We start from the raw sequence: 24708 nt of genomic DNA on the forward strand, positions 1-24708 counted from the left end.
TTGACGACTCCAAAAATAAAAATAAATACTCAGTAAAAAATAAAAACCAACGAGCCCTAATCCACGGTCTGATGGCATAACTCCATCCTATTGGAGGTGCCCTGGGGTGGGTGGTTAGCAGGAGGGAGGTGGGGATTAACCCCTCTGGGTTAGTAAGGCATTGCCAATCTTAAATGTAGAGTTTAGTGAATAGGGTAGGAATCATTTAGAGCAAGCATGTCAAACTCAAAGGCTAACACAGGCCAAATAAACAAGGTTTAAGTTTAGGTGGGCCGCAAAAAAACAAAAACTTCAATTTTCATAGAAACGTAGGTTTTTTCGAAAAGTGCGGTATAAAAAATAAAATAAAAAAAAAAGAACAAGAACAACGATAAAATTAAGGTTTTCTTCCTGACACTTGGCATCTCTGACTCTCTCTCTGACTGACTGTCTCTCTCTCTCTGACTGACTGTCTCTCTCTCTCTCTCTCTGACTGTCTCTCTCTCTCTGACTGTCTCTCTCTCTCTCTCTGACTGTCTCTCTCTCTCTCTCTGACTGTCTCTCTCTCTCTCTCTCTCTCTGACTGTCTCTCTCTCTCTCTGACTGACTCTCGCTCTCTCTCTGACTAACTCTCTTTCTCTCTAACTGACTCTCTCTCTCTCTCTCTGACCGACTCTCTCCCTCCCTCTGACTTTCTCTGACTCTCTCCCTCTCTCAGACTCTCTCTCTCTCTCTCTGACTCTGTCTCTCTCAGACAGACACACACACAGATACACACACAGACACACAGACAGACACACACACACACACACACACACACACAGATACACACACACACACAGATACACACACACACACACACACAGATACACACACACACACACACACACAGATACACACACACACAGATACATACACACACACACACACACACAGGAGAGCAGTGGAGAGCAGAGGCAGCGACGGATGTGAGTGACTGGGGGGAGGGAGGAAAGGCATGCGATCCGTGCAGGACAGGCAAATGTACAACTAACTCCCCCCTCCCCCAGCACCCCCCTACCTTCTCCTATCACCCGGGGCAGAAGGGGGCGGGACACCGCGCAGCCACCAGCAGGCAGAGGAGCCAGGAGCGGGAAGGCAGACACACACACTCACCGTGTGCTCTGCACAAAGCGGAAGCCCCGCCCCCGGCTTCCTCTGACCTGCAGCCAATCCCCTGCGGCCCGGGCAGCATGAAGGAGGGATAATGGGGAGGGATAATCGGAGGGATGGTGGGGAGGGATAATCGCGGAGCCCCTTTAGGCAAGCCACGCCGCACAGATTTGGAACCACTGGGCTGGGCCGCAAATATGTTCGTTGTGGGCTGCATGCGGCCCGCGGGCCGCGAGTTTGACATGCTTGCTGTAGAGACTCATTAATGTAGTAGAAAATCAGGGAGCGCAGAGAACCAGTGTCTGCATGAAAAAATATAAAAGAAAGAAACACACAAATAGTGCAAACCTGTCTCAAAAGTAGGGACTATAAACACTGTTCCTAGTGGTTGAACACTAACAGTGCAAAAGGAAACACATGCAGAGTCCCGCATTTAGTCTATCTCAAAGAACTAAAATATGGAGTTATAATTAGTAATAGCTCCCCAAAGTACTGAGGTGCCCCTAGGCACCCAACCACCCTGGTGTCCACAAGAGTCATCCCATCCAATGTGTGCGACAGTGCTGCCCACAACTGCGTGTTAAAGTTGGTGCACTTGTAGGTGTAGGTGTGATACCTGGCGGGTACTCCAGCACCCGGTAGCGCCGACTGAAGATAAAGGGGCCGTCTGGTCCCACGTTGTCATTGTCAATGATGAGTCCGCCTCCACGTGGGGTGGTGTCCAGCTGGAGGGTCCCACCATGAAGAGAGTCTCTTATCTGTGGGGTGATCTTGTCCCAGACCACCGGATTGCCAGTTCGCTGCTGCGTCCTGGCTGTGTCCCTCAAACTTGGCACGACAAGGGCAGTGTCCCTATCTAATGGGCCTGTCCCTGCAGCAACTACAGGCTTAGGGGAGTCGGGGCCTATGGGGGTCTCTGGCCTAGAGCAGGGGCCACAGACACCCTGCACACACACCCTACCCTTTCCTTGTCCCAGCTCCGACTGGCATGGTCTCTTCAGTGCACCAAATGTATCTATTCCCTGACATGGGAATCCTGGTGCCCTATTGGCTGCTGTGTGCCACCTGTCTGCAGCCACTGGGGCTGCTGGGGGTTGTAGTCCCCAGCGGATCTATTCCCCTAATGGCCGCCTCACGCGCCTAACACTGCATGCACGGCATCTCGCGAATGCGCGGATACTACCAAGATGGCGGCCCCCTGCAATGGGAGCCGCCGGGATCCTCCGGCGACCCGGTCGCCCCTCTGGACATACCCGCAATGCACCTGAACTCACAGGAGTGCACACAGCCCGCTGCCTCGCTCCTGCAGCCCCCCAGTCGCAGCGGGGGTAAGCTGAGCCAACGATGGACACAAGGGGGAACCTGGCCACATACAGTTTTAGTAATATATACTGCCTTGCCGATTACAATTTACAGCTATAGTAAAGCTTCTGCACCATCTACTGGTCACATCCATTAATTTCACATCTTAGGATGTGCATACTTACTCATCCCAACCTATTTACATGGGAGACTCGCAATTCTCTGAAAAATATATAATTTTTCTACTTTCTCACTAAAAAAAGTTTCCTCAAACCAATGCAAGGGAATGGAAGAGTAAAAAGATCTATCACTTTCCTGTTAAATCTCCCTGATGAACTGCCATGTTCGGCCAATATGTGCAACTTGCAGACTTGAACAGAGCAGTATTCAGCAATGGATAACAGTTATGTACTGTATAGTTACAGTACTTCACTAGGGCCCGATTTAAAGGGGGTTGGGGGCCTCCACACACATAGTAAATAATTTGATAAAAGCCATTTTTTCTTAAATATTTTCGGATCTTGAATTTAGCTACTTTTGAAGTTTGCAGTCACTGCGTAATACTGTAATAATAAATATATATATAACATCTAAATATACTGTACATTAAATATATCTAAAAAAATAAGCTGCTATTCTACGCTACCTTTCTAGGTATGAAGTGAATCGCCTTCAAAAATCTAAATTATGCCAATTTGTTTGGTAAGTGAAAAGGAAAGATCCAGCGCTCCACGGATTTGCAAAAGTATCACATTTATTGCGCCATACACAATGACCGTTTCGACCTTAGTAGGTCTTTTTCAAGTGAAAAGGCATGGCATGGCATGCCTTTTCACTTGAAAAAGACACACTAAGGTCGAAACGGTCGTTGTGTATGGCGCAATAAATTTGATACTTTTGCAAATCTGTGGAGCGCTGGATCTTTCCTTTTCACAGTTCAAGCTTGGATATTTGTGACAGGTATCCCTTTGAACCAGCAGCACCGGTAATACTGTTTTGGTTTTTGACAAATGGTGTGCAGCATATCACTGTTCATTTGCATTTGTTTGGTAAGTAATGTTTTATTTGCTTGCTTTTTGTTTTCTAATTTTATATTATAGTTATATAAATATAAAAATCGCTTTTAAAGCAGCAGTCCAAGCTGTCGTTTAAAAATATATATATATTTTCCCCTTTAATATGTGCATCAATACAATCCACACAATAATAAGTAATTAGCTAAATTGCCGATCGATCCGTTCTTCCTGTAGTCGGTCGGTGAAGATTCGGCTCTGGGGTTTACTAAATGGCTGTCAGTGCAGCAAAAGAGGACCAAAGATACAAAGTTCTGTGGGGAAGATCATGTGACTAGATCATGTGACTAGATACAATTGGTGTACTGCTAGAGAGAGAGGGCTCAAAAAGGGTGTGCCAGAACCTGTTTCAGAAGAGGAAGGGGATGTGACTTTGTAAATTGTTGCTATAGAAACAAAAAATGCTTGTGAACCGGTGTCCAGCAAGCCGATGCATATATGCCGTCCACAAAGACGCGTATGATGGCAACCTTTCCCACGCGACTGTAAGCGTCCAATGGGGGTGCTTCATCGGGGCTTGGCGCTGGGGTGCTCTCGGAGGATGGGGGGGTGTTTCTGACGACTAGACCTTGCAGATCATGGTTTTAGGATGGGATATCCTAGTTTTTTGTTTTTCTGGGCAGTTCCGAGAGAAGTGGCCCTTCTGGCCACAGTGGTAGCAGATGACATTGTGTGGGCTCACCTCGGTTCTGTAGGTAGGTGATCCTCTTTTAGGCATCCTGGACGCGATGGCATGTGCTTTGGGAGGAGGGTCGTCTTCAGCGCCTTCCGCCTCCTTGGGCTTTGGAGTTGACGCCCCTTTGTGAGATTCTTTAACTTTCTTGGGGGTATGGAAGTGGAGCTGTACTATCTGTTTCCGGATGTAGCTTATCAGAGCTATGTAGCTGGGGCGTGTGGTGGCGGGAGGAGCGCATCGCATCATGAGGGCCACTGGGTGTCAGTGCAGGGATCCATTCAGAAGCTGGTTCAACCTATATTGCTCCACCACTTCAGTGGAAATGATTATTTTGGAGAGTAGTGTCCACAATGAAAGCTGCAGTCTTCGAACGAAGGCGGACAGTTCGTCTCCCTCCTTTTGGCTGATGCCTCTGAACTGAGCCAAAAGCTCATCCTCGTCGTCTTCCTTGGTGTAGGATTGGGTTTGAGGAGTTCCACCAACTTGTGAGCCGGGAGCCTCTGGCGACCTGCACGCCTCACCGCCCTCTCCCGGCACCTGCGCTTGCTTCCTGAATGCCCCCGGCACTCGCCGAGCGTCCCAACAGCCCTCCGCAGCTACCGGAGGTACAGGGAACCCCAGAGGGAGCCCTGGCCACATATATACATATATATCATTGAAGCAGGGCGTCTCCGGCGCTGAACCCCATTCATTTAAGCTCTAGGGTCCTCCTGCTTCCCGAGATACCTAGTTCTGCCTCTGCATCTATGCCATGCAACAATTCTACCAGGTTTATCACAGAACAAAATCCTATTGATTTCAAAGAGATTCCCTTTACTTAATAAATCCGATGCTCCACTTTTGCAGCTGAGAGACTCTGTTCCCGTTTTGTGATGTGCTTCAGCTTGAAACTTAACCATTTGCGTGCTAGAGGGGCCACTTCACATGATCGCTCTGTCACTGATGATGGAATGCAAGGGGAGGAATCATCCCCCCTTCCACGCCTCATTAGTGTAGATCCTGTCCGGATGCGACCCCCCAAAGAAAAAGCATTTTGGAGGGGGGGGGGCAGGGGGGCTGATAACATAGCTACTATGTCATGGGGTCCGTGGTGTGCCATACCCCATGATGTAGTAGCTATGTCTCAGGACACTCAAAGGGTTAAGGAGTGTCAGTAATTAGAGGCAAGTTATAAGACAGAAAAGTTTACCTTGATAGATTTAGGCAAAGTGACGCAAGATAAAAATGACACAATTCACCGCAGCAGATTTCCTATGGATTTGCTTGATCACACCCCCAGAGATGTTAACCTCCACAGACCAAAATCAGTCAGGTTTGGGGTTTCTGAGCCAAAAAAATGCCAATACTAAAATACTTATTTAAATCAGTGACCTCCCATTTTTAAATCTGATTTAAGTCTGCTGCTTGTGCTAAAAAAAAAACAAAAAAAAAAACTCCCTGAGACTGACTCCAAATCAGGGAGAGATTACCTCATCACACAGCTAACTACTATTATTTTTATTACGCGATCTATTACGTCACAACTTCCTAGCCCCGCCCCTCAGCTCTAGCTTCAGCAGCAATAATGTCACTAACTCAAAGCCCCGCCCCCTGCTTCTATCCCTATTCCGCAGAGCTGTCAGTCACACAGCTCCGCTCACCCCATAGTCACTTCACACAGTCCCCGCCCTGTTATCCTAACACGTTAATAACCCGGCTGCCTTTCAAGCATTCAAAGCCACGCCCCTTGCTGCCATACCCATGGAGCCCGCCTGCCAGTCATGCCTCTTGGACCCGCCCCTCGCACCTGTCTTGAGACCTAGTTTATTTCCTCCTCAGTCCTGACCTCATCCCCGTGCGCTCGAGCTCCGCCTGCTGTTGCCAGGGTGACGAGTGTCACACAAGGAGGGAGACGGAGACCGAGAGAGACCCGGCGGAGCCAGAGAACACTCCGGAGATCACGTGACCCGGGGAACCCCGAGACCAGTGAGAGGTGAGGGAGAGAGACACACAGAGGGAGACAGAGAGACGTGAGTGTGAGGAAAGAGAAAGAGGTGAGAGAGAAACGCACACACAGAGAGGGAGGTGAGTGTGAGGAGAGGGAGACACAGAGAGGTGAGTGTGAGGAGAGAGACATACACACAGAGAGAGAGGGGAGGTGAGTGTGAGGAGAGGGAGACACAGAGGTGAGTGTGAGGAGAGAGACACACACACACAGAGGGAGGTGAGTGTGAGGAGAGGGAGACACAGAGAGGTGAGTGAGAGGAGAGACACACACACAGAGAGAGGGAGGTGAGTGTGAGGAGAGGGAGACACAGAGAGGTGAGTGAGAGGAGAGACACACACACACACACACAGAGAGAGGGAGGTGAGTGTGAGGAGAGGGAGACACAGAGAGGTGAGTGTGAGGAGAGACACACACACACACACACACACACACACACAGAGGGAGGAGAGGGAGACACAGAGAGGTGAGTGTGAGGAGAGAGGAGAGAGACACACACACACACACACAGAGAGGGAGGTGAGTGTGAGGAGAGGGAGACACACAGAGAGGTGAGTGTGAGGAGAGACACACACACACACACACACACAGAGAGGGAGGAGAGGGAGACACAGAGAGGTGAGTGTGAGGAGAGAGGAGAGAGACACACACACACACACACAGAGAGGGAGGTGAGTGTGAGGAGAGGGAGACACACAGAGAGGTGAGTGTGAGGAGAGACACACACACACACAGAGAGGGAGGTGAGTGTGAGGAGAGGGAGACAGAGGTGAGTGTGAGGAGAGAGGAGAGACACACACACAGAGAGAGGGAGGTGAGTGTGAGGAGAGGGAGACACAGAGGTGAGTGAGAGGAGAGACACACACAGAGAGAGGGAGGTGAGTGTGAGGAGAGGGAGACACAGAGATTTGAGTGTGACCTCGATTTGTGATAAGAATAGTCATTTATTACACTGTGATATCACCCTAATACATCACTCACATCTAGCATGCAGGACATTTGTTCTGTGTGATATACACACATACACACACACAATATTATATCTGATTATATGATACGCTGTTTATGTATACACTACTTGCCGACTGATATCATTTACAGTAACTTTAACCAGAGGCAGTGAAAGTGTGTGTGTGTGTGTGTGTGTGTGTGTGTGTGTGTGTGTGTGTATATAATATATACATGTCACACATCTATCTATAGCTGTGTGTATCCGTATCTACTATGCTAATTTATGAAATGACGGTGTAAAGGGATAGATACAGATATAGATAATTGGAGATTTGTTTAACAATAACAAGTCAATGGGTTATCAATAAGTATTGATTGAATCATCTATTAATACATAATAGGTAGCCTTATTTAGAGAACAGTGTATAGATACAGACATCTAACTATAAGTGGATTCATTATACAGGTCGAGAGATGCTGTTCATGGAAATTACAGCGTTTAGTATCGTTAATAAATGATTAATAAATTATTAGGTGGTACAGTAATTATTATTATACAGTTGCATTAATGACTGATTTATCTACAAATAATATGTATCATTTTTTTTTTTTTTTTTATAGAGAAAGGCGTAGTACAAGGTTAGCACAGGCTTTGATGCCACTGAACCTGGTTTAAATCCAAATGTCAGCTCTCTTATTAACCTGACGAAATAATTTCTTCTCCTTGTGTCTCAATCACCAAAAATAGATTGTAAGCTCTATGGGGCTCGTGTTGTTGTAGATCTGCCCACACAACAGTGCCATGTAAGGAAAGATATTGGTGTACTTTAAGAAATCTCGTCATTGTAACATGTGTGGTCTCTTTAGGAACATCACACCATTTAAAATTACATGTAGCCCATTTTATTCCTCTGAAAAAATTTGGAGTCCTGCAATTTTCACAGCTAAATCAATATACTGTAGAGCACTAAATCAAAGTTTGAGTAGTGTCATTATTACAGCAAAAATGTAGGTATGCTTTTATTTATATAGAACTGACCATGTATGAAGTCTTATACTAGACCAGGGGTGGCCAACACTAGTCCTCAAGGGCCACCAACAGGTCAGGTTTTAAGGATATCCCTGCTTCAGCACAGGTGGCTGAATCAGTGGCTCAGTCATTCTGACTGACCTACTTGGACTGAAGCACGGATATCCTTATAACCTGACCTGTTGTGAGCCCTTGAGGACTGGAATTGGCCACCCCTGGACTAGACCTAATTCAGGGAAATAGAGTGAAAAGATATTGTTAGAAGTGTATATGAAATGGAAATGAATCAAGTTGGATTTCCTGAGATTTACAAAGTCAATAGGAGTACATGAGTGCATTGATTAATAGTACAGGGATTAGAGGAAAGAATGTGCATGTCATATGAGCAGTGGTTAATATATATGAACACTTCCTTAAAGCAGCATTTGTGGCTGCTTGTTTTGTTTTTTGTTTTCTTACCTGAACCCAGGGAGGTCCCCAACAGGTGATCAGTTGTCCTCTGATCCGGAGATAATTGTTGTTTTTTTTTTTTAATATTATTTGTGCCGGGTTTAGCACACAAAAAACCAACAAACATGGTGGCAGACAACAAACATGGCCACTCGGGTCACATTAGAAAGCGGCAACATTTCCCAATGACATTTCAGCTTTTCTAATGGCCACTGGAGTGAGCCTCGACTCCGGCGGCCATATTGTTTACCCAGTGGACAAGACAAATGGGAAACGAATCCCCTGAATGGGGCTTCCAATACAACAGTGTGTGGAATAACTGTATAAAGTAAAAGTCCAGAACCATAAGCAGTATAATGATAATGGTGACTATAATCCATCCATAATGCCCAATCACGTGTGTATGTATACTATCCAGCTCACCTGATATGCCACACAGGAAAAACCCGACATATGGGAGACCGAAGCCGAGCAACCTACGGATAAGTCCACTAACCACAGAACTTACCCTGCGAAGGTGCCCAGATATCTTCCGGTCGGTCCGTGTAGCGGGAGCAGGGGTGTGTGAACACACTGGCTATTGGAGGAAAGTCCCGTTGCAGTCGGAGTAAATGAGCAAACTCACGATTGTGTAGTCTGTCTGGGTCTCGGCAATGGCGTGCTTCAGCCCAAGAGGGATAATGGCAAAAATAGGGTAGAAGCTGAGCACAGCAATTAAAATAGGGCTGGAGGCAGGTACTAGTAAAACATATATTATGTATTGTGCAAAAATGGACAAAGGGGTCCTCTGACGCCTACCAGGCGAGAAACGCATCAGAGGACACCCTTGTCCATTTTTGCTATTATGCACAATAAATAATATGTTTTACTAGTGTCTGCCTCTAGCCCTATTTTAATTGATGTGCTCAGCCTCTACCCTATTATTGCCATTACCCAGTGGACAGTAGGTCTACCCCTGGCTTGCTGCTTTGGAAAGAAAGGGGTGGGGGTCCTGGAAGTCAGGGGACTACTCATGCATTTGGGGAGACCCCTCGGTTCAGGAAATGGGGGGGGGGGGGGGGAAGTAGTTGTAACCAGAGTTGCTGCTTCAAAAAGGGTAAGTTTTCAGTAAGGTCTTCAAGATGGCGGGAGACATGAGTTTGGCAAAAGGTGCAATGAGTGACGAAAGGTTCTAAGCCTGAAAGCACAGCGGAGATAGAAAGGGTAGAAAGCAGATGACCTGGAGCAAATAGTAAAACGGAATCGGACAGTTGGTCACGACCATCTTACAGCATCCAAGTTGCCACCGGGATTTGGCCACCGTGTGACCCGTCGCCGCAGCCACTCCACTGCTGGACACTCAGCAGCTGACCGTTTCGCCAACAAGTTAAGTTCATTTAAGGGGTTTTAGCAGTTCGGGTAGGGGGTTAAGGATCGGGGTTTTAGGGTAAGAGGTTGGGTTTTTAGGGTAGGGAATTAAAAGAAAGGGTTAAGGTTTTTAGGGTATGGGGTTTAGGGTAAGAGGTTAAGGTTTTTAAGGTAGGGGGTAGTGTTTAGTATTATTCATTTTTAGGGAAGGGTAGGTGCTTACCTTGGCGGTGAAATGGCCAGCAGCGAGATGTCCCTGTGGCGAGGTGAGTGGCGGCTAAATCCCGGCGGCAGAGAAGTACATTTGAAAGCGAGCAGAGACATTTGTATTGTATTTGTAAGAATTAAAGGGGAAATCAGCAAAGTGAATACAGGAGGAGGGAGGTCGAGACAGTTCTTGCAGCAAAGTGCTGGATCATTGTAAGACAGGAAGACCAGTCAGTAGAAGGTTGCCATAGTCAAGAAAGGAGAGGAGTGCATGCATTAGAGCTTTAGCTGCAGACTGACAAAGGTGACGACTCTTAAGACTGAGGCTCATAAAACAATGGAAGTAAGCTGTGTTCCTGTCCTGTTTTAAAAACCAATAAAAATCTGTTATAAAAAATTTAAAAAGATTAAGGGGCTCATGCTATGTTTTTCAAATACACGTCAGTAGGAGTTTTCGGCCAATTGCTGTGCGATATGCCGGTTTGGACAATACTGTAGGCAATAAGCCCCTCAGAGGAAGATTCACTAAGCTTTGATTTGGCGTATCAGAGCTCAATCTCGCATTGATTGTCAGTGAAGTCAATAGCAGTTTACATGGGATCGAGATACCATACCCCTTCTCGGAGCTTAGTGAATCTGGGCCTTAGAAGGTGATTACGGTACCTCCTTCCCTGCCAAGGAGCGCCACTCATTCTTTAGTTTTTTAGCATGATGCTGGCCTCTGGACAAGTGAAAGTGATAGCATTAGAGCTGTTATTTAATTTGGCTTCCTCGGCCTTCTCCAGAAGTGTCATCAATTCCTCTCACATACATGAACAATAACATAACCAAAGTATCACTTTGGTTTCATACTATTATCTGCTTGGACAGATATTTGAAAAAACAGAATAGCATTTTGAGCCAATCGTTGTGAAGCTTTCTTTTTATATTCTGAACCTGGTAATAATCTCTTAATCAACCCACATTATTATTATTATTATATATTTTTTACATGAACTGGACTATCTTCCAAAGCATTTACGTATAAGAACATTTATATAGTGCCCTTATCCAGGGCGCTGTACATTAGTTAGTAAAACAATGGTGGGGTTCTATATGGAACATTTCATGTGATGGGCATAGAGGAAAGGAGATGGTGGATATTCAGGAGGGTAGGAGGGAGGAGGAACAGGAAAGTAGAGGACTTTGTAGAAAGTGGGAGGACATCCAGATGGAAATTGCAGAAAGTAGGCAAAGGTACAGGTAGAACGTTTGAGTGAGAATAGCGGGAAGGAGAACTAGATTTGGATGATATCTGCCAAAAATGGACATTGATTCCATGGGAGGAGATGTCAAAGAGGGGGGCAGTGTAGAGGGTAAAGAGAAGAGGGCCAATTTCCAAGCCTTGGGGAGCGCCCACTTGGAGGCTGGTGGACGGAGAATATGAATTGTTGACGGTGAGTAGCCACAGTAGGAGGGATAGGATTGATGTCAAGATTGGTGAGGGTGGAGATGAGTTAATTGATGGACAGTGTCAAAGGCTGAAGAGAGGTTGAGGAGGAGGATAGAGGAAAGTTTGGAGTGACAAGCTTAGAAGAGAAAGTTGTAGGTGGCGAGGAGGGCAGTTTCAGTAGAGTGTAAGGGACAGAAGCCAGACTTGACAATGGGAAGGAGGGAATGGGGTGGATGAAGGTGGAAAGTTAGTTGTGAACAATGTGCTCAAGTAGATGGGGAGGTGAAAGGTATATGAGGTTACTGGATTTGACATGAGTGGAGGTTAGATTGTGTGGGGGGATGGGGGTGGTGAGGACAGAATTGAGAAGGAGGGATGGGTGGGGCAGAGCTTCGCGGGTAGGAAGGGAGTGGAAGGAGGATGAGTAGCAGGGAGGTGATCGTGCTATGGGGTGGATGAGGGATAGGATGGTGTGGAGGAGAGAATAGTTGGTGAGGGAATGATAATGATTTGTGAGGTTGGGTAATAAGCATACTAACAGTCTTATTAACAGGACTCCTGTTTGGGAAAATAAAACTTGAATTATGCTGTTTTTAAACTGTTGCAACATCATCTATCTCAATGTCTTGAATAGCGCATACATAGAGCAATGCCTGCTCCTCGATACATCACTGCCAATAAGCAAGTTAATCCTTCTATTCGTTGTCTATGAGATACGATAAGTCAGACCATTGCTTTGCTAATAATAGAGATTGTGCTCTGTAACACATCTTGCTTCTAATAACGGTGTGTGCATGTATGTATTGTGGCAAACGCCTTCCTTTATGTAGCGCTGCCATTTGCCCAGGCTCTTTGCGACAGTCTTCTAGGGTTAAATTTGTAGAAAAGGACGTGTGTGTGTGTGTGTGTGTGTGTGTGTGTGTGTGTGTGTGTGTGTGTGTGTGTGTGTACACACACACACACACACAAACGAGGCACTCGGCCCTAAACCTTCAGCGGTTTATTTTTCCTTAAACCACGGGTACACTGTGCCTTTAAGAAAACAAAATCATAAAAAGAAACCTATTCCCTATAAGGAAACTAACTAAACTTTGCTGTGGCCCTTTCTAATGGTGCTGGGCAGCTAAACTGGTTCCCAGCCCAAAACATATACAGGCATACCCCGGTTTAAGGACACTCACTTTAAGTACACTCGCTAGTAAGTACATATCGACCAATAGGCAAATGTTAATGTCAACTCACGCATGCGCCTGTCAGCACGTCCTGAACAGCAATACCAGCTCCATACCTGTACCGAAGCTGTGCGCAAGCGGGGAGACTATAGAGCCTGTTACACATGTGTTATTTACATCAGTTATGCCCGTATATGACGATTGCAGAACAGTACATGCATCGATAAGTGGGAAAAAAGGTAGTGCTTCACTTTAAGTATTTTTTCGCTTTACATACATGCTCTGGTCCCATTGCGTACGTTAATGCGGGGTATGCCTGTACTATCTTTTATGCAAGCAAACAGTCTTTTAACATTACAGAGTCTTATTGATTTGTTTTTTTGTATTGTAGGGGATTCCTATCCTAGGGTCTCTGTGTAGGTCCAACAGCAAACAGGAGCGCCGGTTCCGGGGAGCAGGCTGTGTCCAGCCCGTGTAAATCTTTATCCCGGGTGGGGTTCACGGCTGGTCCCAGCAGCTGTGCTTCCTTCAAGGCTGGGGAACCAGAACAGCCAGTGTCCTTCCATCCTTGGAGAAAATCAATCTCCCCCCTTGCTGGGGAAAAGCAGTCTCTCTTGTGCAGGCTACTTCCTGCCTTTTAAACCTTCACTTAGGAGTGCTGTCTTAATTAGTACCAGGTGCAGCAAGCTCCCTTAGAGGAATTTAACCTCATGTACACTGGAACCTATCCACTCTGCTAGCTCTCTAGTCCAGAAGGACAGTGACTCCGTCACTATATTTATATTCTCTGTGTCTCTGTGTCTCTGTGTCTCTGTGTCTCTGTGTCTCTGTGTCTCTCTGTCTCTCTGTCTCTCTGTCTCTCTGTCTCTGTCTCTCTGTCTCTCTGTCTCTCTGTCTCTCTGTCTCTCTGTCTCTCTGTCTCTCTGTCTCTCTGTCTCTCTGTCTCTCTGTCTCTCTGTCTCTCTGTCTCTCTGTCTCTCTGTCTCTCTGTCTCTCTGTCTCTGTGTCTCTCTGTCTCTCTGTCTCTCCTCTCTCTGTCTCTGTCTCTCATATCACATTAACTTTTTCATGGAGAATGTAGAAAAATGCTGAATTTTCTGAGAGTTATGAGTAGGCCAGTAAATGGTTAGTTACTTTAATGATGTAAATGTCTTAATTTAATGTAAACCTCAGCTTTGCGTCTTGTAGATGCTATTCTGATGTCCCTCCGTCCTTTTCCATCCGTGTATGATAATTGTTTTTTTAATGGAAGGAAAGAAAACCTGATAGTAGCTGCCCTATAAAATGTAAAAAAAAAAACACAAAATCTTGTTATACTTTGGAATGCAGCACTGTTACTATATCTTTTACCCGAGTAAGAGAAAATAAACACGTAAAAGGCATTTTCTTAGTTAAATACCAGAGGCTGCTGCAAAGTCAAATTGTTAAAAGAAAAAAAATCCTCCAAAGATTTTATGAAAAAAGAGCAAGAAATGTTAAAAGCAGATCTGCCTGTTAATAATATTCTTGGAGCCAATGCTACAGAGCCCTCTATATGTCCTCTGGCTAATTCCTCCATAATCTTGGGTAAAGCGGTTTAATGTTTAGTGTGTCACTAATAAACAGTCTGTTAGCAGTGGGATTTGCGTGCCCTATTTAGCACACTAAATAGCACACCCCATTTTAAGGCCGCATAGATTAAACATACTCTTCTTTTTAAAGCACTTTGTTTCATTAAAGACTTGAATTGTTACGAGAACTCTGCAATATCTATTGTTGGATCTGGAATGTAAAGTGCTATGAGTCCATCTGTCTTTTATTTTACATGTCACCTTTAGCTTCCCAGTTCCTTGTAAAATAGCTACAGTACTCAGTGATAAAGTTTGTTATACTGTTAAGTCCACAGCAAAAAAAATAAGTTTGTTTCTTGAAGCTGTATCAAGTGTAACACCTTTCCCCCTTCCTATGTGAGATTGGGTCGCTACCAGTGTAATCTGGTGCTGGGGCATATTTAGCTGGTAAACAGGAGGCTGGAGAGCTCCACGATGGTGTGGGGAGGACATCAGGACAGGCTCACGGGTGGTTTCTCAGTTGTGGCAGCGACTCCAGCCCAAGAGGATCCTGGTGCGACCAGGATGGACCTCAGGGGCACGTCTTCTTAGGGTGGTCAGCATACTTCAATTATCACACGAGATTTGGGATAACTGGGGTTTATTGGTACAGCATTATGGTATACAGGTTACACTTCCTGAATGCAATATCCAGACTTGAGGCCTTGAATATCCTATTCTTAGATACCTTACCCCCTAGTCAGGCAAGGCCTCAGCCTGCTCCCACTGGGGAGAGGCTCTCTACTGTATCCTCATACTCTGAAGGGCAGCCCAGAAATCATATTACACTCAAACCTCTAGAGGAAACCCCCTCCTTCCCATGGGAGTGGCTTGTAAGCCGGCCTCCTATACTCCTAGCCCCCCTTACAATAACAGGCTATTCCTGAACTTTATTAATAATGCACACAGAACAATATAACAGGCCCTGCATAATCTACTCCCAACACTGCCCACTCTTTACTGGGACTTACAGTGTTGGAGGGGCCAGGGAATTAGTAGTCCAAGGGGAGTTGGCTACACTAGTATATCAAATGTAGGAAACTGATTAATCTTACATTAGTCACTGCTGGCTATTCAGAGGGCTTGACATAAAGAGGGGAGACGGTTGCAGATAGAGGCTCATGTTTACTAAACAAGGCTATTCCACAATATATTTTACAACCCATTCACTTGTGTGGGCTGCAATGTGTCTCCCGGCCCATTCATTTAAATGGGCCATAAGGTGTCTTCTGGTGCCAGAACGTGTAATGAGTAGCATCACTTAGTAAACATGGGCACAAGTGGGTCGATCCCTAATATAATATGTAACTCCTTTTATACCCACTCCTTTAGATACATACCTACCTGTTCTACCCACTCCCATAGATACATGCTGACACTCACAGGACAGAATAATATTTTGATGTCGAAATACATATACAACAAAATAGGAAGCGCTCTAACTAAATAAAGTCCAAACTTGAAAAAAAGGGGTAGATGTGGTGCAGCGTGAAAAGTCGAAATTGTTCCCAATTCCCAGCAGCAATAGATGTCCAAGATAATCATAAGAAGAAAAGAAGAAGAAAAAGAGCACAATAGTGAAGCAAGTTCACAACACAGTGTTTTTAGCTATAAATGGTGAGATATGCACTTACATTTCAGTGCCTATTACAGGCATGTAATGGTATCTTTAAGCGTCCTCACCACCATGAAGTCATCACAATTTTCAAAGAACTTCTTTTTAAAAATTCTGTTGATGTAAAATATCAGGAATATAATTTCACACAACAGGTTTAAAACATGGGCACAGACCAGTTCATGATGTTCCGCAACCTCCGGTGTCCGCGACAGTCACTTGCCGAACTTATCGGCGTTCTATGTCACTTCCGGTTCCTGGGACTTCAATGAAACAGGTCCTCCCGGCAACCCTACGTGTTTCAACGGTGATTCGTCTTTGTCAGGGGTAAGTATCGTATCGTAGGGTTGCCGGGAGGACCAGTTTCATTGAAGCCCCAGGAACCGGAAGTGACATAGAACGCCGATAAGTTCGGCAAGTGACTGTCGCGGACACCGGAGGTTGCGGAACATCATGAACTGGTCTGTGCCCATGTTTTAAACCTGTTGTGTGAAATCATATTCCTGATATTTTACATCAACAGAATTTTGAAAAAGTAGTTCTTTGAAAATTGTGATGACTTCATGGTGGTGAGGACGCTTAAAGATACCATTACATGCCTGTAATAGGCACTGACATGTAAGTGCATATCTCACCATTTATAGCTAAAAGCCCTGTGTTGTGAACTTGCTTCACTATTGTGCTCTTTTCTTTTTTTCTTCCTATGAAACGAGGTATGTCGAAATACATGTTTAAAGGTCTCAGAGCATCCATGTGTGCCCCTCCATATGTATCCATCCATATTATTGTTTTACCTTTCAGGAAAAGTAATACTTGTGTAACCCTTTGCCTATTTGGGTGTACACGAGGCGTGATTTAAACCATATATTGCAGAGTTGAACTCAAAGTTCAAGCAATATATTGAAAAGCAAGATGTGGCTGGGATGCATATGTGTTTTTTCTTGTCATATGTATGACTGAGCCACTAATTGAGCCAGCTGTGCTGAAGTAGGGATATCCTGAAACCTGACTTGTTTGTGGCCCTCGAGGACTGGAGTTCGACAGGCCTGCCCTGTGTCTATCAGCACAGGACATGGCCCCTTTAAGAATTACATTCCACTGGACCATGTGACTGTGCTCAGCCAGAGGAATGACAGCTGGAAAGGGATTGCTGAGGGGACTGGTGTGGAAGTTTGTTTTGATAAGGTGAGGCTGCTGCAGGACACTCTGCAAGGGCCTGCCAGATCCATGGAGTGAGGAGACTGTACTGTCCAGCAAAATCCACCATAGTACTGTGACACCTCAGGGAGCACTGCACAGTTCAGAGGAGATATATCAGGATTTAACAACCAGAGGAAAGAAAGAGATCCCCCTGCATTGTAACAGCCAGAGGAAAGAATGAGATCCCCCTGCATTGTAACACAGTAACTGTAAGAAGCAGCCATTGCATCTGTTTGACTCCAGAACTCCAACGAAAGATTATTGTACAAATACCCTGTCCGATCAACAGGGTATGTGAACTAATGTGACTGTAAAATATAGAAAGACAGAGGCTACACTTGGAAAAAACATTGTCAACGTGTTTTTGTTGTGTTTTTTTTTTTTTTTTTTTAACTTGTATTTTAATGTATTTATGTGTAGGGTTGTGTGAGTACAGGAAAAAAATAGGGGGGAAAGGGTAATAATGGTACTGAATGAAAAAGTGAGGCTAATTATTTTAATTAAATTACATCTAGTTTCTATATCGTTATACACCTTTTTGTCCTAAGGCGCCTTGCTGCAAGACTTTGGTGAGAATATTTACATCACTTCAGGTGATCATGACCCGGCCAGGCCAGTTCTCAGGCCCGTCCCAGACCAGTTCCAATTATTGTGGTCGTGCCGAGATGAGCCTCAACCACATTCCTTGACCCCTGAACACCCTATGGGGGGGTGGTCTTTAGCTGTCTTAATATGTGAGTGGGGGAGGAATTCGTACATTTCTGCAATATTGAAACCATGGCTTCCAGATACTAATGAGCTTATGGTGTGTATCATTCACTAGGCTGGTTAGCTTTTCCATTTGACATGAGAAGCAGATCTTATCCCGTATTTGTGTTAATGTCAGGATTGTCGGCTTTATCCAGTACAATGCTATCCCATGTCTAGAAGCTGTGGCTATATGAGTTAAGTTTATTTTCTGCTTTGTTCAACCCTGGAACTAGTTTATACAGCAGGAACATCCAAAGGGTCCATCTCTATTGTGTAAGTATTCTCTGTGCCATTCATGCACTGACCTCCATATCCGTTCAATCCTAGGGCACCCCCACCACATGTGTAATAACGTTGCCTGTTCCCCGCACTTTCTGTGGCACAGCAGAGAAGAGCCAGGTTAGGCCTACATTTCTGCCAATTTAGTGGGTGTGCGGTACCAACGGTATAAGATTTTGTCCATTCTTTTTAATTGAGGTACAAAGGAAAAGCTTCACTGTAGCCTCCCAGGATATCTTCCCACTCAACAGAGTCCAACTCAGAGCCCAGGTCCTCCTCCCATTATACCGTGAATTTTAAGCTTTCCGTGAGCATGTAAGTTTAGGAAGGTGCTGTATAAAGTGGTAATTAATCCTTTTTTGATATGTTGGAAATACAAGCACAAGTTCTCAAATGGGGTCAAGTTGTAATCTGGCTTCTTCAGGTTAAGAAGTCTCTGAGCTGCATATATCTGACAAACACTCTCTCGCCTTGGAGGCTCACTTCTGGGAACATGGACTCCTGAGGTTTAATTTTAGCCTTACCTCTCAAATCTTGAGTACCCGGCAGACCTCTAGAGCTGAATGTCCGTCCCTTCCATATTCAGGGTTTCCTAATACAGGGACCATGGAGGAGCTCTTTGCCGTGAGACCCGGCCTCAGACCATTGGCATCCCAAAATTTCAATGAGTGTCTTATTGTGGGTAGTAGTTCAGGTAGTGGACCCCATAATGCCATTTCCACCCTTAATGGGTCTAGAAGATCTGACTAATTTAACCCATCACCAAGGTTTGCATACCAAGCTATAAGTTATCTTGTTTGTGCCGCCTTATTATAAGATAGCAAACATGACTGGGCCAGACCTGCTGCAGTAGCGGGCAGTGTCATGATCTGTTTCTTTACTCTGTCTCCTCCCTGCTCAGATAAAGTCCGTAATCTTATTATGTAAATCGGTGATATCTTGGATTATAAGGGTCTGGAATAGGTAGAGCAGCTGGGGGAGCAAGTTCATTTTTATTCATTGGATACATCCTATCCAGGATATATTACATTTTGTTCAGGTATTTAGATCTTTGCTTACGGTTTTTAGCTGTTTTGGGTAATTATAAAGTGTTGTAGGTACTCATTACATGAACCCCTACATATTTGACGCTGTGGTGTTGCCACTTGAAAGAGTCAACATGCTTTTCATTAACTAATTATTAAATATTTGTATGTATCGCTAAAATGTATTACTTCTTCATTTTCAATAGCCTAGTATAGGAATGTTAGGAAAATAATATATACTATACTAGCTGATATACCCGGCGTTGCCCGGGATGTAAATGCGTAATAGGTAGTATTAGTTATAAATAGGGGAACAATAGGTTGACCATTTTGCGGAAAGGTTGTATAATAATGTTGAAAAAAAAGATGTATGAAAACGTCATATCATGTTGTTGTATACCAAAGGTTTATTGTAAACACACCACAGTACAATGTAGATTTAGGTTACAAAATGGATGTAAAAATGTGAAATGGATGGCAGGTTGGTGTTCAGTACGGGCGGCGGGTTGGTGTTCAGTACGGGCGGCGGTTGGGTGTTGAGTGTGGGTTGTGGGTGGGGGTCCCGCTATGGTGTGAGCGGGTGTCATGCGGCGGGTGTCAGGGGAGTGTGGGCTGACGGATCGGTAGTGAGTGCGGGCGGTAGGGTGTGTGTGTGTGTGTGTGTGTGTGTGTGTGTGTGTGTGTGAGGCGGCAGGTGCGTGGGGCGGCGACTGCTCAGTGATGGCGGTGTGCAGGGGTGTGAGTCAGCGTTAGGTAGTGAGTGCGGCGGGTGTGTGGGAGGCGGCGGTGCGGGGTTTGAGCCGGGGTGCAGTCAGTGATGGCGGGTGGGGGAGAGGCGGGTACGGGGTTTGCTCACTTATGTGGGTCCGCAGGCGGTGCAAGGCGTGTGGGTAGCCACTGGATCAGAGTGGTGTAAGTGTCACGGCCTGCATAGCCCTGGCCGTGACGTCACCCCACCCCGCAGGCCAATGAGAGCGAGAGCCATGGGAGGGCGAGACAACCAATCACAAAACGCACAACCCCACAGATAATTATCCTGCCAGACAAACATTTCAGTATGTGTGTATGTATATATATGTGTGTGTGTGTGTGTGTGTATTTATTATTATTATTATTATATATATATATATATATATATATATATATATATATATATATATATATATATTATTATTATTATATTTAACATATTAAACAAATATGTCCTTTGTATAAACGCAAAAAACTGTTATTTGTATTTTCCATTATTATTTTATTGTCTCATACATTTCCTGCACATTCCCAGATAACCGTACAGCTAATTATGGGGCACAAAGGGAACAGGTCCCTTTCTACCTTCTTCCTTTTTTTTTTTTTTTTTAAAGATTATTTTGTAGTAAGTAGATGGGCCAAGTGTCCCTTTCGTTAATTTCCCTGTACTATCGTGTGTGTGTGTATATATGCATACACTCGAGCTGTCACTATTTGTACCTGTATTTTGGGTCTTTTGCACGGAGAGGGGGTGACGGAAAGAGGGAGAGACAGACAAAACGTTCAATAAATCTTCAAAATGATTTGATGGTGTGCCTGCTTCCACTGCTGTATATACATAGCTTGCATTATTAATGCTGCTGGCACCCACAATTTAACTAACCTCTCAGAGAAAGAGATCCTATGTTACACGTGTCCCCAAGTTCTATATATATATATCCCCCCCAAACCAACCTTCAAACTACACGTTGAGTGACACCTATGCACAAAAGGAGCACAGTTGCATAATAATAACATGCAAAGTATATTTAAATGAGTTAAATTAGCATGTATCTTGGCGTTGGTCCTTTTTGTGCACACGTGTTTCTCTTGCCCTCTCCAGCAAAAGTAAAGGGGCCTATATAGGAAGCACCTCTACCCCATAAAGATAAATACTTAAAGGAGCAATCCCAACAATGTCCTACATGTATGTTTTTTTTTTGTTTTTTTTTTTTTAATACATCCGTTTTGTAGTATTAGATAATACTTACTACGTTTTTTTTTAGTTTTTTAAATACAATTCTTAATGCCATATCTAATGAGTTTTAATATACTGAGCATCCTCTGATTTCTATATAAGGCCCCGGACATGTTTGGCGCTTGCTGGCGGAAGCGCGCTGAGGCGCGCTCCCGCTCAGCACTGAGCCCCTACATCCGCAATTAGAGCGGCTTTAGTAGGGGCTCACCTGCGCTTCCGCGCGCTTGCAGAAGCGCAGGTCTTGGGGGAATTTAAAATTCCCCCGCTTGCCGGCGAGACAGGCCGGTCACGTGAGCGGTTCGCCCAATGAGGGCGAACCAGCTCCGTGACGTCACTGGCCCGCCCCCGGCCAGTGACGCGCCCGCCCCCCGGCCAGTGACGCGCCCGCCCCCCGGCCAGTGACGCGCCCGCCCCTGGACTGCCCCCGTACTGCCCAAGGACCGCCCCGTGACGGCTGCTGAGAGCGCTTGCGGTAAGCAACCGCAAGGCCAGGGAAAGCACCCGCTTTCCCTGAGCCTCAGCGCGCCTCAGCACGCCAGCGGTAAGCGTGTCCGAGGCCTAAGGCTTTAGCCCACCTGCCCAGCAGTGCAAGATCTTTGTAACACTTTCCTGTTTGTGATAATTTGATGCCAATATTTCCAGGGAGTTTGGAGCTCCAAACTGTAACAATAGATAATGTTAGCTTAGTAATATAAGAATATATTGTAGCTCCTGAGTTACACTAACTGAAAGATTGATTTGAAACCATTTAGTGAACCCTGGGAAGCAGGATCTTTGCTGATCAATTACAGGTGAATGAATCGATCGGCAGCTTAGGTATTTAGTTTTCATTTAAGGTAATCAAAGGCTGCATATATTAAAACAAAAAAAAAAAATATATATATATATATAAAAAAATTTTAAAGTGCCTCTTTAGGTGTGCCTGTATCTTCAAACGGTCAGTGTATTAATATTCTGTTTTGTGTAAATGACATTGGTATATCCAACTATATATTTGCATATTTAAATATCATTTAAAGGTTTCCTTGTGTGCAAATTACTACATACAGTTGTCATGAATTAGTGTACAAACTTTAGTCACTTTTGTAAGGGACCAGTGTAAACTATAATGGCAGTGCTAATTAAAGGTTATGTGCATTTCATGTTACCCGGAATAGCGGCAGAGAGCAGATATCATCATATGGTGTAACTTTCTCCATCTGATGTAGGTGCACTTAACTGAAACATGAGTTGGTACAAGTAGGTCTCAGCCAGGACTGTTACTTGAGAATAGTATTACATTTTAAGCGCTCCTGGACAGAGAGCATGTCATAGAGGAATGATTAATAGAAATTGTTTAAATACTGTTTAGAAAAAATGAGGCAAAATGTAATTCCATAAATGTTAGAAGGGACTAAACGGGCAGAATATTTTCTGGCAACTTTCTTGTGGAATCGGGCTCATTATTTGTTACAGACGTATGTATGTATGTTCTTCAGTATTAGGTGATACCTTTTTTATTTGGACTAACAATTTATGTCATAGGACAAGCTTTCGAGAGTTCTCCTCTATTCCTCAGGTCAGCAATACTGATATACAAAGGTTTCTATGACTTAGACAGGGATCCAATCTGTTAGTCCAAATAAAAAAAGGTATCACCTAATACTGAAGAACTCATTTATTCTGCACTATCGCAACTGGACTAACACAGCTATTTCCGTTAGATATATATATCTATCTCTATCCCCACTGCCCTCCCCCCCCCCTCCTACCTCACTACTCTTACCTGCGGCGGGATGCGGTGATCTCAGTCTACTCCCCTGCAAATTGACGCCGTCGACGTCACTGTTTCTTGCAACGTGGCACCGCGTGACCTCACGTAGTGTCCCGTTGCCATGGAACGCAGCGTCATTTGTCGCCGCCATGTTTTCAGGACCTGCAGATGAGAAGACGGAGATAGCCGCATCATGCTGCCTGTCTCCGTCACAGGTAAGCACTCTACAGCGGCAAAAAAAGTGCTCGCCACAAAAGTGGCGTGCGGGCGAGTGCCTTTGTCGATACATATGTGTGTGTATATATATATATGTATGTATCTGTACCGTGTTAGCCGAAATTAATAATCAAAAATGAATAGATGATACCGTTCTGTGGCTAACAAAATGCTTTTATTTGTGTGAGCTTTCGAGATACACTGATCTCTTCTTTCCGGTGGTGTTGCAATGGATAAGGCAAGAAAGGTTTTTACGTAAAAAAACAAAAACAAAGTGAATCTTGGAATGTATCTGTGACTGAAGCCAAGCCCTCCCCCCTGTGCAGTATGCGATTTATGACTTAAGGTGTTAAATGGGGTATGTGTGTGTGTCAGTGAGGTAATATACGTACAGTATTCTGAAAATTGGTTTCAGTCTTACATAGTTATATTTTAATATTAATAATATTTTTGTACTGATCGTACACAAATGGTGTTTGATGTTACAGAAAAGTAGGCTATTTGCATTTTCACAATATTGGTCAGTTTTGGTTAAATAAATCCATTTACCTGATATTCGTTACTACTGTATCTTAACCGGGGTGCTGCTTGACACTCTACCAAGGGTGCCGTGGCCCTCTGCTGGCCACTCATCAAGCATATCCTGACTGTGTGTATGGACGCGGAAGATACGTGGTGTAAGTAAAGAAGGATGGGTGAATGTGGCTATGATTCTGAGAACGCTGGGGTATGACAGAGGCTCAGGAAGGAAGATGATGAAAACAGGGTTTAATCAATAGTAGAGGCAAGCAATTTCAGGTCATTAAGGGGGGATAAGTGTTGAGTATAATGGGGGCCTGCTCGATGGCGGTTCCATCTGTGCCACTGCACTAAGGCTTTTGGTTACAGAGGCCCCACAACAATTGAACAGATTAAACTGGGGGGTAATACAAGCAACTGAACTTTATACATAGCGTGCCTTTTAGTAATGTAACACGCCCTTCTGCGTGCATGCATACTTTTTTTATTTGTAGTTCAAGTATATTTCTTGGAGATTGTTGACAATACATATTGTAAATTACAATTTACAATGATACAACTTTAGTTAAATGAGGTGACATATATTATATTATTTCCCACAGTTTCTTGGTAAGGATGCGTTCGAAGTGGATGAAAAAGGCAGAACTGCAGGGTCCTATAACCCTTATCCCCTGGCAGAAAAAGGGTTTTAAGGCACAGTACTGATCAGGTTAGAAACACAGAAAATAAATACTGGTACAGCATATGGACAGCTTGGATGTGCTATTTGGTCTACAGAAGAGTATAATAGCAGCTGTTTTGACAGATCAGGGAGTCAGAAAAGGAGATAAATGAAAACATAATGTATTTATTGGACTAATGGGAACTGGGCATTGGGAATTACGTCAAAAACTCCACAGAGACGTTGTGCTTTGGTGAGAGGAACAAAACAACTTATCAAGGGTAAAGCATGCAATGTATAATTAGTATGAAGTAGGTAATTACTATACACGCAGTGTGTATGCAGTACTTCTCATTTGT

At 44.6% G+C, this 24708-nt stretch overlaps 1 protein-coding gene across 8 annotated transcripts in view; it reads left to right on the forward strand.

Annotated features, from left to right (window-relative positions):
* The first annotated feature begins 5958 nt into the window (after nt 1-5958).
* MAK (male germ cell associated kinase) overlaps nt 5959-24708 on the forward strand; it is a 63081-nt gene continuing 44331 nt past the window's right edge. For 3 of the 8 annotated variants that reach the window (XM_075585721.1, XM_075585720.1, XM_075585713.1), the window contains exon 1: nt 5959-6154. The gene's annotated coding sequence lies outside the window, so the exon portion shown is untranslated. Of the gene's footprint in view, nt 6216-18159; nt 18183-19127; nt 19228-24290; nt 24398-24708 lie in introns of those variants that run through there. The other 5 variants (XM_075585714.1, XM_075585716.1, XM_075585718.1 and 2 more) reach the window with 5 other exon arrangements.

This window comes from Ascaphus truei, chromosome 2, assembly GCF_040206685.1.
Source record: "Ascaphus truei isolate aAscTru1 chromosome 2, aAscTru1.hap1, whole genome shotgun sequence".
NCBI classification, from domain to species: domain Eukaryota; kingdom Metazoa; phylum Chordata; class Amphibia; order Anura; family Ascaphidae; genus Ascaphus; species Ascaphus truei.